This window comes from Schistocerca gregaria, unplaced genomic scaffold (genome assembly GCF_023897955.1).
Source record: "Schistocerca gregaria isolate iqSchGreg1 unplaced genomic scaffold, iqSchGreg1.2 ptg000255l, whole genome shotgun sequence".
NCBI classification, from domain to species: domain Eukaryota; kingdom Metazoa; phylum Arthropoda; class Insecta; order Orthoptera; family Acrididae; genus Schistocerca; species Schistocerca gregaria.
In genome coordinates this window covers 1634374-1651694 of record NW_026061761.1, presented here as the reverse complement: position 1 = coordinate 1651694, position 17321 = coordinate 1634374, and the positions used below count along the sequence as shown (strand labels likewise).

The following is a 17321-nucleotide window of genomic DNA, read 5'->3' as shown; positions in this document are numbered from 1 at the left end:
CCTACATTGACATTCAAACCTGAAACTCGACACTGTGTGCCTTTTTAAATTTCTTACTACCTTCTCTTGCAATTCACCAGTTGGTACCTCACCTATTTCAGACTGCGGAAAAAATTTTAACAGTAGTTCTCCTGTGAAATTTTTATGTAGTAGGGAAAGTCCAGTTGATAAGTAAGCTAATTAATTAAGGATAACTTGAAATTCTGAAATCATTCACCTGTCTTGTGTGTTTTTTACAATAATATGTATGATATAATCATCCCGTCTCTTTCATGGTTCTGTCAGATAACAATAAATAAATAATAAACAAGGATTTACCCATACAATTAAATAATCTCAACATAAATTTCCTATTCATTACTAGCAATTCTTAGGTCAAAATAACGTGCACTTCCATTTATATAACCAAATTAGAGGTAAACACATGTAATGTAAGGCGTCCTCCATGCCATGAATAATTCCTTCTCTATGATAAAATATCATTAAATATTAAATCTTATTTTTGTAATTACATCTGTGAAGGATAAACTTAACTTTAATCATATATCTTGTCACAGAAAGGACAGTTATATTAAGTGTCTACATTTCCTGCATTTTGGTAACATTACACAGTGACACAAATCCATCTTAACACTATTCTTCTCCTCCAACAATAAACAAATAACTATATAGATAATGCCATTGTCTCAAACAGAAAGACAATAACAATATTGTGAAAAGGATAATTGCTACTCACTATATAGCAGAGATGCTGAGACGCAGACGGGCACAACAAAAAGACTGTCAGAAAATGAGCTTTTACCTAACAAAGACTTTGTTGGAATACACACACACACACACACACACACACACACACACACACACACACACACGCACACACACAAACAAACACACATTGTCTCTAGCTGCTGAGGCTACAGACTATGGTCTCACGTGTTTGTGTGCGTGTGTGTGATCTCTATTTCTAACAAGTCCTTGTTGGCCGAAAGCTCATTTTCTGTCAGTCTTTTGATTGTGCCTACTGCAACTCACCATCGCTACAGTAAAATATGTAGCAATTATAGTTTTTATAATACTATTACATTCAATCCTGGATTTTCCATTGTTTAAATGAAAAATAAATAAGTAATAATGAATAAAATTGTAAAAATCTCAACCAACCTCATAAACTAAATGAAAATACTTCCAGTTCACACGTCAGCTGTCGAGAAACATACCATGTAACACATACCTGTGGTGTCCTCAGTATAAAATAACTGCTCCATCTCTGGGATATACCTTAGATCTAGGCTTCTGACTTTTTCACTGAACTTCATGCTATTGGGCACCAAGCACCTACGTAAAGTAGTGTTCCTAAAATCATGCAGCATACACTACTAATAAATTGTGCTGCTTCTACAGATAATAAATTTCATAATAGCTTACGTGAAACACTTTCGTAGAATAATGCTCCATTCAAATACACATTGCTGTTCAAATGCTCCTTACAGCACCAATACAGACCAGAATATGCATTGGTACGAGGACTCCTGCCCTACCTCCGCCGACTCCTACTGTGCTCAAGGCTCAGGTGTTCATGAGCATACTCGTTGTAGTTGAAGCACCTTCCACAGCTATGCTTCCACGCATGGTACATTTTAGTACATTCTCAAGGACACATAAAAATTGATTTACAATCTACTTCATAAGAATCTGTCAGAAACTTCCGTCATTAGGGCACCAGTTGCCTCCTTCTGTCCCTTGCTCATCCTCGCCATCTGTGCCACGGTATCAGCACTTATGATTCTGTACCTCCTCAGTGACTCCTTCTGTAGTCTTACTTTATTCCTCCCAAATGTTCTTTAGTTCCCACTCTGATTTATCTGATTCTCTGTTATAATGAGGTGTATCTACATTGGGCACTATCCTTTCTCGCACTTCATTATCGACTAGGTTGACTCCTCCGAACTGACAAGTTCAGAGTCTGACATGGCGGCTACATTTGAATCTTTGCTTTGCTACAACCTTCTCAACCTTATTTGTGTACCTGCTCAGTTAATTAATTTTTTCAAACCTCTAAATTATTCATTCACTTCATTTCGAACCAAGTCGCACTATTTTAATATTTATGAATTTAGCTGCTCTGGTAAGGTGGAAAGTGTCATCTGTAACTGAAATATCCTATTTTGTATCCTGTGTGGCACAGTGATCTGATGTTCTAGTGTGTTGATTGTTTGCTCGAGTGCTGCGGTTGCCGATTTTATTTCATTCTTCAATTCTGTTTTAGTGTTGACGCTTGAGTACCACTCCTCCGCTGTTCGATCGTGTGTATCGGAGAGCACCGAATTACGTAGGGATCCAAAGGGAACGGTGATGGACCTTAGGTACAGAAGAGACTGGAACAGCACATTACGTCCACATGCTAACACCTTTTTATTGGTCTTTTTCACTGACGCACATGCACATTACCATGAGGGGTGAGGTACACGTATACACGTGGTTTCCGTTTTCAATTACGGAGTGGAATAGAGTGTGTCCCAACATGTGAGGCCAATAGATGTTCAATGTGGTGGCCATCATTTGCTTCACACAATTACAATCTCTGGCGTAATGACGCAGGCTGCCACAATACGTTGTTTCATATCCTCTCCTTTAACGTACCCCACAGAAAGAAGTCCAGAGGCGTAAGATCAGGAGAACAAGCTGGCCAATTTATGCGTCATCCACTTCCTATGAAACGCCTGTCGAACATCCTGTCAAGGGTCAGCCTAGTGTTAATTGCGGCATGTGCAGGTGCACCATCATGCTGATACCTCATACGCCTACGCGTTTCCAGTGGGACATTTTCGAACAACATCGGCAGATCATTCTCTAGAAACGCGATGTATGTTGCAGCTGTTTGGGCCCCTGCAATGAAGTGAGGACCAATGGGGTGATCGCCAATGATTCCGCACCATAAGTTTACAGTCCACTGTCGCTGTCTCTCTACCTGTCTGAGCCAGCGAAGATTGTCCACGGACCAGTAATGCATGTTCCGTAGATTCACTGCTCCATCGGTAAACAGGTAGAACTGCAACGCATTCTCTGTTAATGCCCATTGACAGAATTGCACTCGATGATTAAAGTCATCACCATGTAATTGCAGATGTAGTGACACATGAAACGAGTGAAAGCGGTGACGATACAGTGTGCACATGACACTACTTTGACTCAGTCCATCGGCTCTCGCAATGTCCCGTGTACTCATGTGTTATTTCATGGCAACAGCAGCTAACACAGCAACTGCACCCGCTTCTCCTGTGACGGGCCTGTTGCGGACCCGTTTGCGTGCTACGACCATACCTGTTGCATACAGTTGGCGGTAGATGTTTTGCAATGTGCGGCACGTTGGATGCTCTCTGTCCGGGTACCGTTCTGCATACACCCTGCAGGCTTCAGCTGCATTTCGTCAACACTCGCCATAGATGAGTATCATCTCCGCCTTTTCAGAGTTCGAATACACCATGTTCACAGTTCCTACAACACTACACTATCACAGACGTCTGGTAACATGGTGTACTACAGTTGGTCTGCGTGCGGAGACGAATGCAGAATAACAATAGCAGCAAGGGCTACATGCGGACACTGCGACAGCTAGACCAAACCGCAACAGTGCACTACAGCCACACTCGTAAACACGGTCGTCATCGTAAACATGTTCCTGCAGATGCTGTTCGCCGACCGTGGCCCTTGTTTGTTACAACACGCAACTGAACGTCGAAGGTTTCAAGCGTCAACTTTAGGTTACAATATCTCCGGATGTAATTAACATTTTACAATGCAACAAACGACACTGATTGCGTATTTGTTTATATGTTCAAATGTACTAAAAAAAACTAACGTGGTTCCATTTTTAAAAACGTAGGTTTGTGTTAAAAAACATACTTCCGTGCATTTTTGTATGGTTTGTATTAAACAATTACACTAGCCCCTCTCCTCACGTTCGGTCTGTGGAATCGGTTCGTCAGTATTTGATGTGGTTTACGAAATATATCCAGCGGTAACGTTAGGTGACACCCTGTATATTGAACAGTCTTGGTGATAAACAACAACCTTGTCTTACACCTCTCCCCAGTTCAATTGCTTCACTCATCACACTTCCTATTCTTACTCTTGCTCTCTGGTTCAAATATAAATTTCTAATTAGCTGTCTATCACTCCAGTCAAATCAGTCAAATCCATGTTTCCTTAGAATTTCCATCAGTTTGTCCCATCTGACACAGTCAAAAACCTTCTCAAGATCTATGAACCCAACATACACCTTCCTTTTCTGTTACATGTACCTCTCCGCTATCACTCTCAGTAGCTCAGTGGCATCTCTAGTTGCCACTCCTCGCCTGAAACCAAATTGTTCATCTCCTATTACGCAATTCAGCTTTCCATATAGCCTTCTGTTGAGCGTCCTCATCAAGACTTTGGCTACTTGCGATATCAGGCTCACTGTTCTATGTTCCTCACACATTTTGCTGTTCTTTTTCTATACTGTCTGTAAAGTCCTTTGGCCATTTTCCTGTCATGTATATTTGATTACACAATTCAATCCACTCCCTTTTCCCGTCTTTCTCCAATGACTTTAATAGTTCCGTAGGAATCTCATCAATTTCCATTGCCTTTCCATTTTTCATCTCCTACACAGATTCTTCAATCTCACTAGTTAGTAATGCATTTCCTTTGTCATCATCCGCAACTTTATCTTCTTCTTCTATCCCAAGGTCTTCATCACTTGGTTGACTGACTGCAGCGTATAGTAATTCTATATATTCTTCCCATGTTCTCATTATTTTTTGGGGTTTCCTCACCATTTTACCGTCTGCTGCCTCTACTTCCTTTAGTCCACTGTTGTTTCTCTTTTCACTGAATGTCAAATCCATTGCTTCTTTGTATACCAAATATTTTCCTTCTTTGTCTAATTTCTCTGTCTTGTCACACTTTTTTGTCAGCCATTTCTCCTTTGCTTTTTCTGTCTCCCTTCTTAATTCATTATTTAACCTCCTGTAGTTGCGCTTCCCATCTTCTGTGTTTACAGTTTTCCATTTCCTGTGATCATCCATCTTGGTTAGCATTTCTGGCGTCACCCAGTCTTTCTTTACTTTGTTCGTCTCCTTGACTCCAAGCGTTTCCTTAGCTGCCTTTTTGATCCCATTTTTAGAACGATCCCATCGTCCTTCCGTGCATTCCGTTTCCTGTCCTTCCATCATGACTTCACAATATGCACTCTCTAATTTTTTACAATTGCCTTTGTCTTTCAGTTTCTCAAAGATAATGTGCTCTCTCTTCTGTCCTTTCCAAGTTCTTTTCAATTTAACTAGGACCTCAGCTATTACGAATATATGATCTGAATAAATATCTGCCCCTGTATAGCTTTTGACACTCTTTAGGCAATTTCGGTATCTTTGTTGTATTGTTATGTAATCATGTAAACAATCTTTTGTTGTTAAATCGAGATATGTAAGTACACAGTCATCTTTTGTGGTTATCACATAGAGTATTTCCAACTAGCATGAAATTTTCATTGCAGTATTTCAACAATCATTGCCCTCTCTCGTTTCTTTCTCCCAGCCGAAATTGTACAATTACAATCGAAGCCCTTTGTAATTTTAGTGGAAGTTTTCCAACTTGTGGACTAGTTATTTTCTTCTCTGTTATAATTGCAGCTGAAGGATTTGATAATTGTCATCGACTACCCAAACCTGTTCAAAATTCTTTATTCATGCTAGCAGTTGATTTTGGATGTTTGTGTGATCTTGGCAGTCAATCTTTGTGGCTATTGACAACAGATATCAACTCCCGCAAATCTGTGTACCCAGAATTCCATCATTTCTCTTCAAATTTTCAAATTTCTGTGTACTATTCTTGGTCTTCATAAATTTTATGTACTTCCAAACGTACATCTTCTGATCTGTTGTCAACAACAACGTGCAATGTTTGTGGTACTTTTTTCCCATGATATTGGTTGGTAAAACAATGTCTGTTGAAGAGTTAAGACTTCCTATGATTCAATCTTGCTCGCTTTAGTACTTCAGCACACTCACCAGCGTCTTCCGATCGAACCTCATTTCCCCAAGTGCTACAGTTACTGCTGAATTTAAGCGTTCAAATCAGACATCCAATTCTCAAAACAAGTAAGATACTTGTGATAATCAGATATCATATATTGTACTCTTGTGTACAGTGACCATTAATTATAAGCTTGATTTACCATTGACACCCCACAGTTACATTGATACAGATCAAAACAGTGTACCCTAGTTAAGATTCCAATTGAGTAACTAGATAACAACATATATACTCCGCCAGCCACCAAGCGGTTAGCGGCGGAGCGCACTATTCACGCCAAAGTCTTATTTCCCCCTTCTGTTGCACTTGCGGATCTCGCAAGGGAAAAACGACTGTCTGCACACCTCAGTATGAGCTCTAATTTCCCTTATCTTTAAATGGTGATTATTGCACGATTTAAAAGCTGGTGGTAATAACATCTGCTCTACATCCTCGGCGAAGACTGGATTTTGGAATTTAGTGAGCAGCCCCTTCCATTTAGCTCAACGCCTATCAGCAAGTGTGTCCCACTTGAAACTTTCTATGAGATTTGTAACGATCTCGCGATGGCTAAGTGTACCAGTCACGAATCTTACCGCTCTTCTTTGGGCCTTCTCAATCTCTTGAATCAGACTCAACCGGTAAGGGTCCCACACAGACGAACAATACTCTAATACTGGACGAACTATAGTATTGTGAGCAAATTCCTTTGCTGAAGGAGTGCATCTCTTCAGGATTCTACCAATAAACTGCAATCTAGATATCGCCTTACTCTTTATTTGTATACTCTGATCGTTCCATCTGAGATCATTTCGAATAGTCAAACCCAGATACTTGGCAGATATTACTGCTTCCAAAGACTGGGCATTTATTTTGTACTCGTACATTAATGGGGATTTTCGATTTGTTATACAAAGTAGGTTACACTTACTAATATTGAGAGATAACTGCCAGTTGTTACACCACGCATTTATTTTCTGCAAATCCTCATTGATTTGTTCACAGCTTTCGTGTGATACTACTTTCCTCTAGACTATAGCATGATCGACAAACAGACTAATGCCACTGTCAATACCATCAACCATATCGTTTATGAAAATCACTGCCCTGGGGCACACTTGATCTTACTCTTGTTTATGTTGAAATCGCCCCATTCAGGACGACATACTGCTCTGTGTCTGTTAGAAAGCTTTCTATCCTACCGCATATGCCATCGGATAGACCGTAAGTGCGCACATTTTGGAGCAAGCGACGGTGCGGAACTGAGTCGAACGCCTTTTGAAAGTCGAGGAATATAGCATGAACCTGGGAGCTGGTATCTAGAGCCTGTTGTATATCATGCGCAAAGAGGGCCAGTTGTCTCTCGCATGACCACTGTTTCCTAAAACCGTGCGTGTTTCTGCAGATGAGCTCCTCATAGTCTAGAAAGGTCATTATGTCTGAACACAAAATATGTTCCATGATTCTACAACAAATCGATGTCAGTGAAATTGGAAGGTAATTAGGTGCATCCAATTTTGTACCCTTTTTATAGATTGCCATGACCTGGGCCTTCTTCGAGCCCCGTGGAACTTTCCGCTGTTCCAATAATCTCTGACAGATGATGGATAAGAATGGTGCTATATTTGTAGCAAAGCCAACATAAAATCTTACGTGGATACCGTCTTGGTCAGATGCCTTCCTGGCGTCTAAGGATAGATATGTTTTACAATCCCAGATACACTGAACACTATGTCAGCCATCCTTGTGTTTGTTCGACAGTACCTTAAACGAGATTTTGAAACCTAGGTTTAGAATTTCGGCCTTCTATTTATCATCATCCATTACATTACGTCAACTGTCAGCAACATAAGGTATTGAATTATTTATAGCGTTCATAGATTTTTGGGTTTATTTTTAGAATCTGCAGATATTTATATTGCTTTCAAATTCGTTAAAAGAATCTTTCATTGACCTTTTGACAGCTGCTTTCATTTTTGTTTGTCAGAGGGGCACCGGCCGGTGTGGCCGAGCGGCTCTAGGCGCTTTAGTCTGGGACCGCGCGACCGCTACGGTCGCAGGTTCGAATCCTGCCTTGGGCATGGATGTGTGGGATGTCCTTAGGTTAGCTGGGTTTAAGTAGTTCTAACTTCTAGGGGACTGATGACCTCTGATGGTAAGTCCCATAGCACTCAGAGCCATTTGAACCATTTTGTCAGCGGGCAGTGACTACGCTTAAGATGACTGTACAAAATTCTCTGCTTTCTCAGCAACTTCCTAATATGTTTGTTGAACCAAAGTGGATCCTTTACCTCCCCTATACTTTTGCTAGGCACATATTTCTCTAGCACGTGGTGGAAGATACCTTTAAATTCCGACTAAAGATACTGCAGTGAATGCTTGGGCTGACTATGAATATATTCATTGATGACAGTTTTATTTGCTTTCTCAAACAAGAAAACTCTTCCCTGGTTTTTTTTTTCATTTTTTTGCAACTTCCACTGACATAGAAGCCACAGCGACATTATGGTCGCTAATACCTTCTTCTAGATTAACTTCCTCAAAAAGACCAGGTCTTTTTGTCGCCAGGATATCTAATATGTTCCCATTTAGAGATGGTTTTCAAACCAATTGCTCAAGGTCGTATGTTGAGAGCGCTCCTAGAATAACTTCACATGAGACTGTGCTTCTGCCCTGTAATAAACGTATATTTTCCCTGTCAATGGATGCCAGATTAAAGTCTCCATCTATAACTAATGGATAATTTGGATATTTATTTCTTATGTACTCAAGACATTCCATGAAACGTTCTGCGAAGTTTGTTCCGGATGCTGGTGGTCTATTTAAACATCCTAATACAATGGTCATCCCTTGTCTGATTGACAGCTTTATCCAGAATATTTCATAGTCCGACCCAGTATCGATCTCAACTGCCTTTACACAGCTTTTAACTACAACGAACACACCACCTCCTATAGCACGAGTCCTGTCCTTCCTGAACACTGTCCAATCAGAGTTCAAAATTTCACTGCTATTTATGTCTGGTTTCAACCACCTTTCAGAGCCTAATTCAGTATTGGCATTACTACTGTTTATTTAGGAGATTAACTCGGGGATCTTGCTTCAGACACTTCGACAGTTTACTAACATGAGATTTAGCATATTTAAATCCTTTGGAACGATCTGTTTAGGCGAACTAATAATTTTTACATTTGGGACACTCAGATCAGTGTCATGAAGTGTTAATTTTTCAGTCCAACAGTTTGTTTCCCGTGGGGAGGAACGTAATCTAAAAAAAAAAAAAAAAAAAATGTGCATGCCACAAGTACTGTGCTATCCATGTAGCTGTTTCCTGTGTGTAGTGCACTCCTGATCTATCGACGCGTCCTGCAACCTTCCACCCCATAGTGGAAGGAATTTACAACTATTTTCATCACAGAATCGATGTAGCCTCCGGTTTAGATTCTCCACTTGACTCCAAACCAGAGGACCCCGGTCCACCCTGCGTACGATGCTGCAAATCGTCAGCTTGGATTCCACTCCCCGAGAGATGATGGCCGCCTTTGCCAATTTAGTCAGCCATCTAAAGGACTCAAAGATTTCTTCGTAACCCCAACGACTGGCATTACTGGTACCAAGATGTGCAACAGTCTGCAGCTGCCTGCACCCTGCACACTCGATAGCCACCAGAAGAGCCTCTTCCACATCCCAGACAAGGATCCCCCGGCGACCACACCCACTGAACATTGGACTTCTTCCCCGACCTAGCCGCTATGTTCTTCAAGGGCTCCATGACCCGCGTAACATTGGAGCTCCCAACAACTATCCATCCCCACGTACCTGTCTGGACCTTGCTGAAGGAGTGGCCACTATCCTGGCAGTAGGTGCATTCTGATCTGGCTCAGTCTCTCCTCCAGCATCAGATAGCACACTAAATCTATTAACAAAGTGCATGGGATTTGGTAGGAGCCTGCAGCCTCCATGCAGCCTTTGTCTTGAGGCTCAAGACCTTGACACAGTCCGCCACTCACACTGAAGTGAGAGTGGGCCAACCAGCTCAGTTGCAACTGAGGTCTGCTCAGTGACAGAGAGCTGTGACATCCCCTCCTGTACATCTAGTACAGCAGAGACTGCCCCAGGCACCCCATCCCCACCGCACCTCAAGGTGGCACTGTGGAGCCTGTTGTCTGTGGCCAACAAAGCTTCCGGCTGCATGTGGACTGTGGCCACTCCTCCTGCATCTGCACACAACAGACACAGTCCCTATCCATCTAGCCAATACGTGATCTCAGAGGCTGGAACTGATGGCACAGAATAAACCACCCGACCAGCTAGTGCAGCGAATGTGGGAAGATTGTCACCCTGACATGCAGATACTTAGCATTTCTACACTCCAGAATGCATGACCATAAGTGAAATGAATATCCAAACAGCAGGTTATACTAATTCATTACCTATGTAAATTTTTTACTGTGGCAAACATTATTTGTAAGTTCAGTAAATGCCTGTGCTACAGATGAAGTGATACATTCACTACAGACTCCTCCTCTTAGGCAAATGATTAGATTAGATTAGATTAGATTAATACTTGTTCCATAGATCATGAATACGACACTTCGTAATGATGTGGAACGTGTCAGGTTAATAAAAGATGTCTGTACAAGAAATTACATTACACAAAATATTGCATGACACTAATGATTAAGTTTTTTTTTTTTTTTTTTTACTTACTTTATATCTAAAAATTCAGCCAATGAGTAGAAGGAGTTGTCATCTAGAAATTCTTTTAATTTATTTTTAAATGTTAGTTGGCTATCTGTCAGGCTTTTGATGCTGTTTGGTAGGTGCCCAAAGACTTTTGTGGCAGCATAATTTACCCCTTTCTGTGCCAAAGTCAGATTTAACCCTGCATAGTGAAGATCATCCTTTCTCCTGGTGTTATAGGTATGCACACTGCTATTACTTTTGAATTGGGTTGGATTATTATCAACAAATTTCATAAGGGAATATATATACTGTGAGGTTACTGTGAGGATCCCTAGATCCTTAAATAGATGTCTGCAGGATGACCGTGGGTGGGCTCCAGCAATTATTCATGAAACACCGACAAACGTCAATGTTCAAGCTTCAAAACTATTTTTAACCTTCCTATTTACAAGTATCAATAGCTTGTGTATATTTGATGTATAATAACAGCTGTAACTGCATTTCATTTGCAATAAACATATTTATTCGTGTTTATGACATGTGGAATGCCCCAGAATGAACTATAAAAGATTAGTGGTAAATGTGTATTTGCTTTAAGTACACTTTACCTGATAGATATGTAAAGAAACGTAATCAATCTTTCTTTTACTGTAGATGTGCAACCTCTAATGACAAATATTTATTAACATTATGGGAATTAAACTGTTTTACAGTATTTCTTTGGTTTGTCTTGTGAACTATCCATACTGGCCTCTACAGTTCACTAGCTATTCAATCTGACTGTCCGTATTTCATTTAATCAATAATATTTCTTGCAGAACTTCGACTTTAGTGACCATACTTGTTAGAGCTTTGGAAATCACTGGGTTTGCTACATCTAGTGCGAGCTTGTGAATACATCTTTCAATAAACATATATAAGAAGGGTTCCACGATGGAGACTTTTGAAAATAGAAAAGAGGAGGATAGCCAAGATACAGACTGAGGTGTTAGAAAGACAATAGCTCCCAAACACTGATACCCATCCCATCCCCCACCCCAAAGATCCTGCTCTGGAAGGTTCTTCACTGAAGGATGGAAGAATGAAGATCTTGGCCAATTCTGCAGAACAAGATTAAATGCCTTTTGCTCACTGGTCCCTGAAATGTGGTTCTAACCTCTTACTATTGATGCCAAGTGGACAGGATAACAATATGATGCAGTAATCACATATTCCATTGTAGACTCCACATTCAAATTAAACCAATTCCATGGACTAAATTATCAAAAAAATGCTGCAAAAGTTTCCATAATTCCATGTATTACTTACCTCCAATAAAAAATTCAAAAGAAAAGTAGAGATTCCTTTAGGTACAACATATGAAACTCTATAGGAGTTATAAAACTATAATTATAAATTGATCAGTGTAGTTATTATATAGAGCTTAATACCCATTCTTATGAAGTAGATTTCATCCCTATTAACATTCATCAATTATAAACTGCCACTGAACCAGACAAGTCATGTTTTGAATAATTAACAAGCCTTTGTTGTTGGGCATTACCTATCATTCCAGTCCTCAAGAATAGCATATAAAACTCAGACATTTGCCTCTACTATGTCATCTTTAAATTAGCATGCTGAACAGATTGACTCAGGTAAATTCGTCTACTTTGCTAGTTTTGAGAAACCTCGAAACTAACAGTATAAACGTACATAGTAACTGTCAAAGTAAATAACTTTCCACAAGAATCTTTAATTCTTTATAGTGACAGTTTTCGTATTTATATATACTTTTTTCCACCTTCTAAATTTACCTCTCCTTTCCAACACACCATACATACATACAAACTAGGGTACAATTAAATGTTAATATCATTTACAACCCTATCTTACCCCTACACACCATACAGCGAGAGTTGCGTTTGCGCGCGCGCGCGTGTGTGTCTGTATGTTTGTGTGTATGTGTGCCATATATTTTTGACGAAGGCCTTTGCTTGCTGGAAGCTTATTTGCGACAGTCTTTTCGCTGTGCCTATCTGCGACTCAGCATTCCGTTATATGGTGAGTAGCAACTTTCCTTTCCATAATATTGTTACATTCCATCCTGGATTTTCCTTTTGTTTGATACATACTCATATCTGGTTTCTAATCTGTCATTTGTACTGTATTTATGTTACTCACTACTGTAAATCTGAATGCCCTCCTATTATATGTTTCAACAATCATGGTCCAATATATGTACAGTTTATAGCTCAATTCCCTTGTCAAAGGTGATGGAACTAACATTCAGCACCACTTAAAGGAAAAGAAAGAAGAAGAAAAAAGAGAAAAAGCTATTAATTTGCTGACTAAAATTAGTTAAATTCTTTTATTTGCCACATACCAATGGAACAGTATGACGTTCATTACCTATAATTATCTCCTTGTCTATTTATTTTCTATCTCATCATGTTACTCATGAAGTATCTCATCATGTTGCCCGTAAAGAGTAATTAGAGTTTTAAAGAAGATAGGCAAAGAAGTAAGAGATTTCTGTGCAGAAATATAGTAGACACCTCGATGCCTAGCAGGTGTCAATCTACAAAATTCACATAGAATGTGAACTCGTCTCAGGCATATTTCTTATACATCTTTTGATTGTTTATAAATGGTTGGTCGATGTGTTAGCACATGTAGTGCTTACATTATCTGTGGAAAATTTTGCTGACTGGTTACTCCCTAATTGTTTCTTCTATTGATATTATGCTTAAATATTATTAAGGAAAGTTGCTACTCACCATATAGCAGAGATGCTGAGTCGCAGTGGATTGTGTGAATCTTTTTGTTGTGCCTGTTGCGACTCAGCATCTCTGCTATATGGTGAGTAGCAACTTTCCTTCTGTAATGTTACATTCCGTCCTGGATTTTCCAGTGTCTGAAATTATGCTTCCTTACTTTAAAATACTTTATTTCCTTTTTTTGGAATTGTAGTGGATAAACGTTTCCTTCATGGTTATCTGACTGACTATTATTTCCTGGTGTATCATTCCCATGTTCTTTGCGTAATGTAACCAGACTTTTGACAAATGCCAACAAGACAACTGTTGACCACCCACTGTACCGAACCTCTTTCCTTGCATCAGAAGATAATCTGCCCCCGAAACCCTTAACTAAATGACTCTCCTCTATCGGATCATCTAAGTATTTAGATCTTGTTCAGTGCCACTCAGTATATTTTTTATAAGTTCCCCAATTATTATTGCAATACTGTGAGTCACAAAGCTCAAGTGTCAATTTTCTCGAGTACCTGCAACCTGTACTTCTTTTCAAACTTTTCTCGAAAATCAATCCACTACAAGAGTGCTCCAGCACTAGCAGTTCCCCACTCTGCTATGTCAATCTCTAAATAATTTAGTTCAAAATTAATCTTCTTTGAATCATCTCATCACTTGGATAAAAATTCAATAAATATTCTTAAAATGAACATAGGCGAACCTCCCTACCGGCTTAAATTTAGGGGATTGTTTGGCTAAATCAGTTCCATTTCCTCACTTCAACTCCTCTATCAGCTCAGCCTACAGCCCACAGTTCCCACTGAACTTCCTTTTATTTAATTCTTCCTTAGTCTTAGTTAGTTCAAATTTTCTACAGTTTTCTCTCCACGTACCTGTTTCTGCACTAGAAACACGTGTATCTATACACGATTCAATCTTTTCTCGTACTTTATTATTGTCTAAGCAGATGACATGCTCCTTTAAACTAGCAAGTGTAGATCCTGAAATAGCCTCTACATCTGAATCATTGCTTTCTTCCGACACCCTTAACTTCACTTGTGTGCATGAGATTTGATTGTGTATTGCGTTAAACTCCCACTCAGTTAATTCCTTTAATTGTTTCAAATCTTTGTCCACATTCTAAATTGTACATTTACTTCATTACAATCTAAGTCGCATTGTTTCAAAATTTCAGAACTTAGGTCATCTTTTAAGATGGAAAGTGTTGTCTGTATGCGCGGTATGTTAAGCTTCCTGGAAGATAAAAACTGTGTGCTGGACCTAGACTCGAAATTGGGATCTTTGCCTTTTTTGGCCAAGCCCTCTACCCTCTGAGGTACTCAAGCATGACTCACTACCTGTCCTCATATCAGCGCACACTCCACTGCAGAGTGAAAATCTCATTCTGGAAACGTCCCCCAGGCTGTGGCAAACCCATGTCTCCGCAGTGTCCTTTCTTCCAGGAGTTCTAGTTCTGCAAGGTTCGCAGGAGAGCTTCTGTGAAGTTTGGAAGGTAGGAGGCGAGGTACTGGCAGAAGTGAAGCTGTGAGGACGGGTCGTGAGTCATGTTTGGTAGAGCAGTCAGTAGAGCACTTGCCCGCGAAAGGCAAAGATCCCGAGTTTGAGTCTCGATCCGGCACACAGTTTTAATCTGCCAGGACGTTCCATATCAGTGCACACTCCACTGCAGAGTGAAAATCTCATTCTGTGATATGTTACGTTGGATTTCTCGTTTATCTTATGTGGATCACTGATATGCTGTTAGTGCGTCATTTGTTGTTTCTGGAACGAAGGCATGATCATTTAATATTGAAAGACTACGACCAAGGTGTGGACGGGGGCCAAGGAATTGACATATCAGACGTGGTTTAACACATAAATAATTTATTCATAACACACAACACATAACAACAACTATGTAAATCCTGCTTCGATGCTTACAATTGCCCAAAATGGGAGGGCCACCACTTTCGAATTGGAAACGATTTAATTTAAGAAACTAAAACGCCTATTATAATTATTAAAAATAATAACACAACACATAAGTAATCGCAAAGTGAAAGTACTCTTAAATCTTTAATTTTTCATCACAAAGAGTAGGTTCACCACATTTAAATTCTCATTGCAATATAAACATAAATACATGAATTCACAACACAGCATGGCTTCAAAATTCCGCCTGGACAACCTATGGTCCTAAAACTTTCGTATTACATTCCACCCAATCACATTAACAACTTATAAGCACATTTGGTAAAATACAAACGTTTGGAATATAATCAGTTTTAATAATCCACAATCACTCAAAAACAAAATCAGAAGTTCGATACGGAGCATGTAAGCCTGTTTATACAATCTTTCCGGCCAAAATAGGCACGAGGACTGCCATAACATAAGTGAGCTAGTTGCTTTTAGGATAAGTGGTCCCATTAGCTTAGTCACCGAGCAGATGAGCAGATATTTACTTAAGCGACATGTAAGATAGTAAATGTAAATAGAAGGTATTTCTAAAGTTAAATTCAAAATTAACAGCCTCAGTTTCGGAGTTACCTAGATTTACCTAGGTTTCAATTGGGATAACCCAACCTTCTTCAGAATTACACTTACTAATGTTTGTCCATAATGGACATTGTCAAACTAAAAATACAAATACACCAAGTGTCGTCATATTTTAAAAACTTAACTGAAGCTGCCTCAGCCCCACTTCCCGACCGCGATGCGGCAGCCACGAGTGTTGTACTGGAACTGACAGTAACATCATGAGCCCCGTCTAAGCGGACGCATTACTTCGCGTCTGCGCATAAACTGTGTGATGTGTACTTTTTGGGGCAAGACACAACCTAACTCTTAGATTAGAATTTACCAAAAAATGAAATAAAATAAAGGTGAAGCTCAATCTGGCACGTACATAAGTTTGTTTTGGCTTGTTTCTGGCCCATCAGGTCAAGTATACTAATCTTGAATATTGACTATTTTATATGGCCAGTATTTCCGGCTGTTACAGATTAGATGTAGACTGTTCATAAGTTCATTCATGACCATTTGTGTGCTAAGTAAATAGGATGTTCATGCGTTGTAACTATAGCTAAGCAAACGCTTAACCTTTACGTCTTAAAAATTATGCACCTATGCATAATAATGACGATGTTGGCATTCTAATGTCCTTCCCACACCCATGTTGTTATTAGGTGATTAAACTTCGTGCTTAAGCACAATATTGTCCTAGACAGGTCACACATTGTAAACACGTGATGTCCTTTTCATATCAAGATCAAAGAATAATCAATAAATGTTAAGACAGTAGTTCCAAATACGTTCTGCACAGGTTAATATATACGCCCCTTTTCTCACTTGCACCTTTATTTCATTTCATTTTTTCGTAAATTCTAATCTAAGAGTTAGGTTGTGTCTTGCCCCAAAAAGTACACATCACACAGTTTATGCGCAGGCGCGAAGTAATGCGTCCGCTTAGACGGGCCTCATGATGTTACTGTCAGTTCCAGTACAACACTCGTGGCTGCCGCATCGCGGTCGGGAAGTGGGGCTGAGGCAGCTTCAGTTAAGTTTTTAAAATATGACGACACTTGGTGTATTTGTATTTTTAGTTTGACAATGTCCATTATGGACAAACATTAGTAAGTGTAATTCTGAAGAAGGTTGGGTTATCCCAATTGAAACTTAGGTAAATCTAGGTAACTCCGCAACTGAGGCTGTTAATTATGAATTTAATATTCACACAGTTGCTGACAGGGCCGCGAAATGCTGAAAGTATTGTATTTCTAAAGGTTTTTTTTCTTCCTCCCATTTAACAAGGGGTTTTAGTAAGATGGAAATTACACTTTGAGG

The 17321-nt window shown here is 39.6% G+C and overlaps 1 protein-coding gene across 1 annotated transcript in view; it reads left to right on the top strand.

The window, feature by feature from the left end:
- LOC126305113 (uncharacterized) overlaps positions 1–17321 on the top strand; it is a 270465-nt gene that overhangs the window by 237344 nt on the left and 15800 nt on the right. The window lies entirely within an intron of this gene.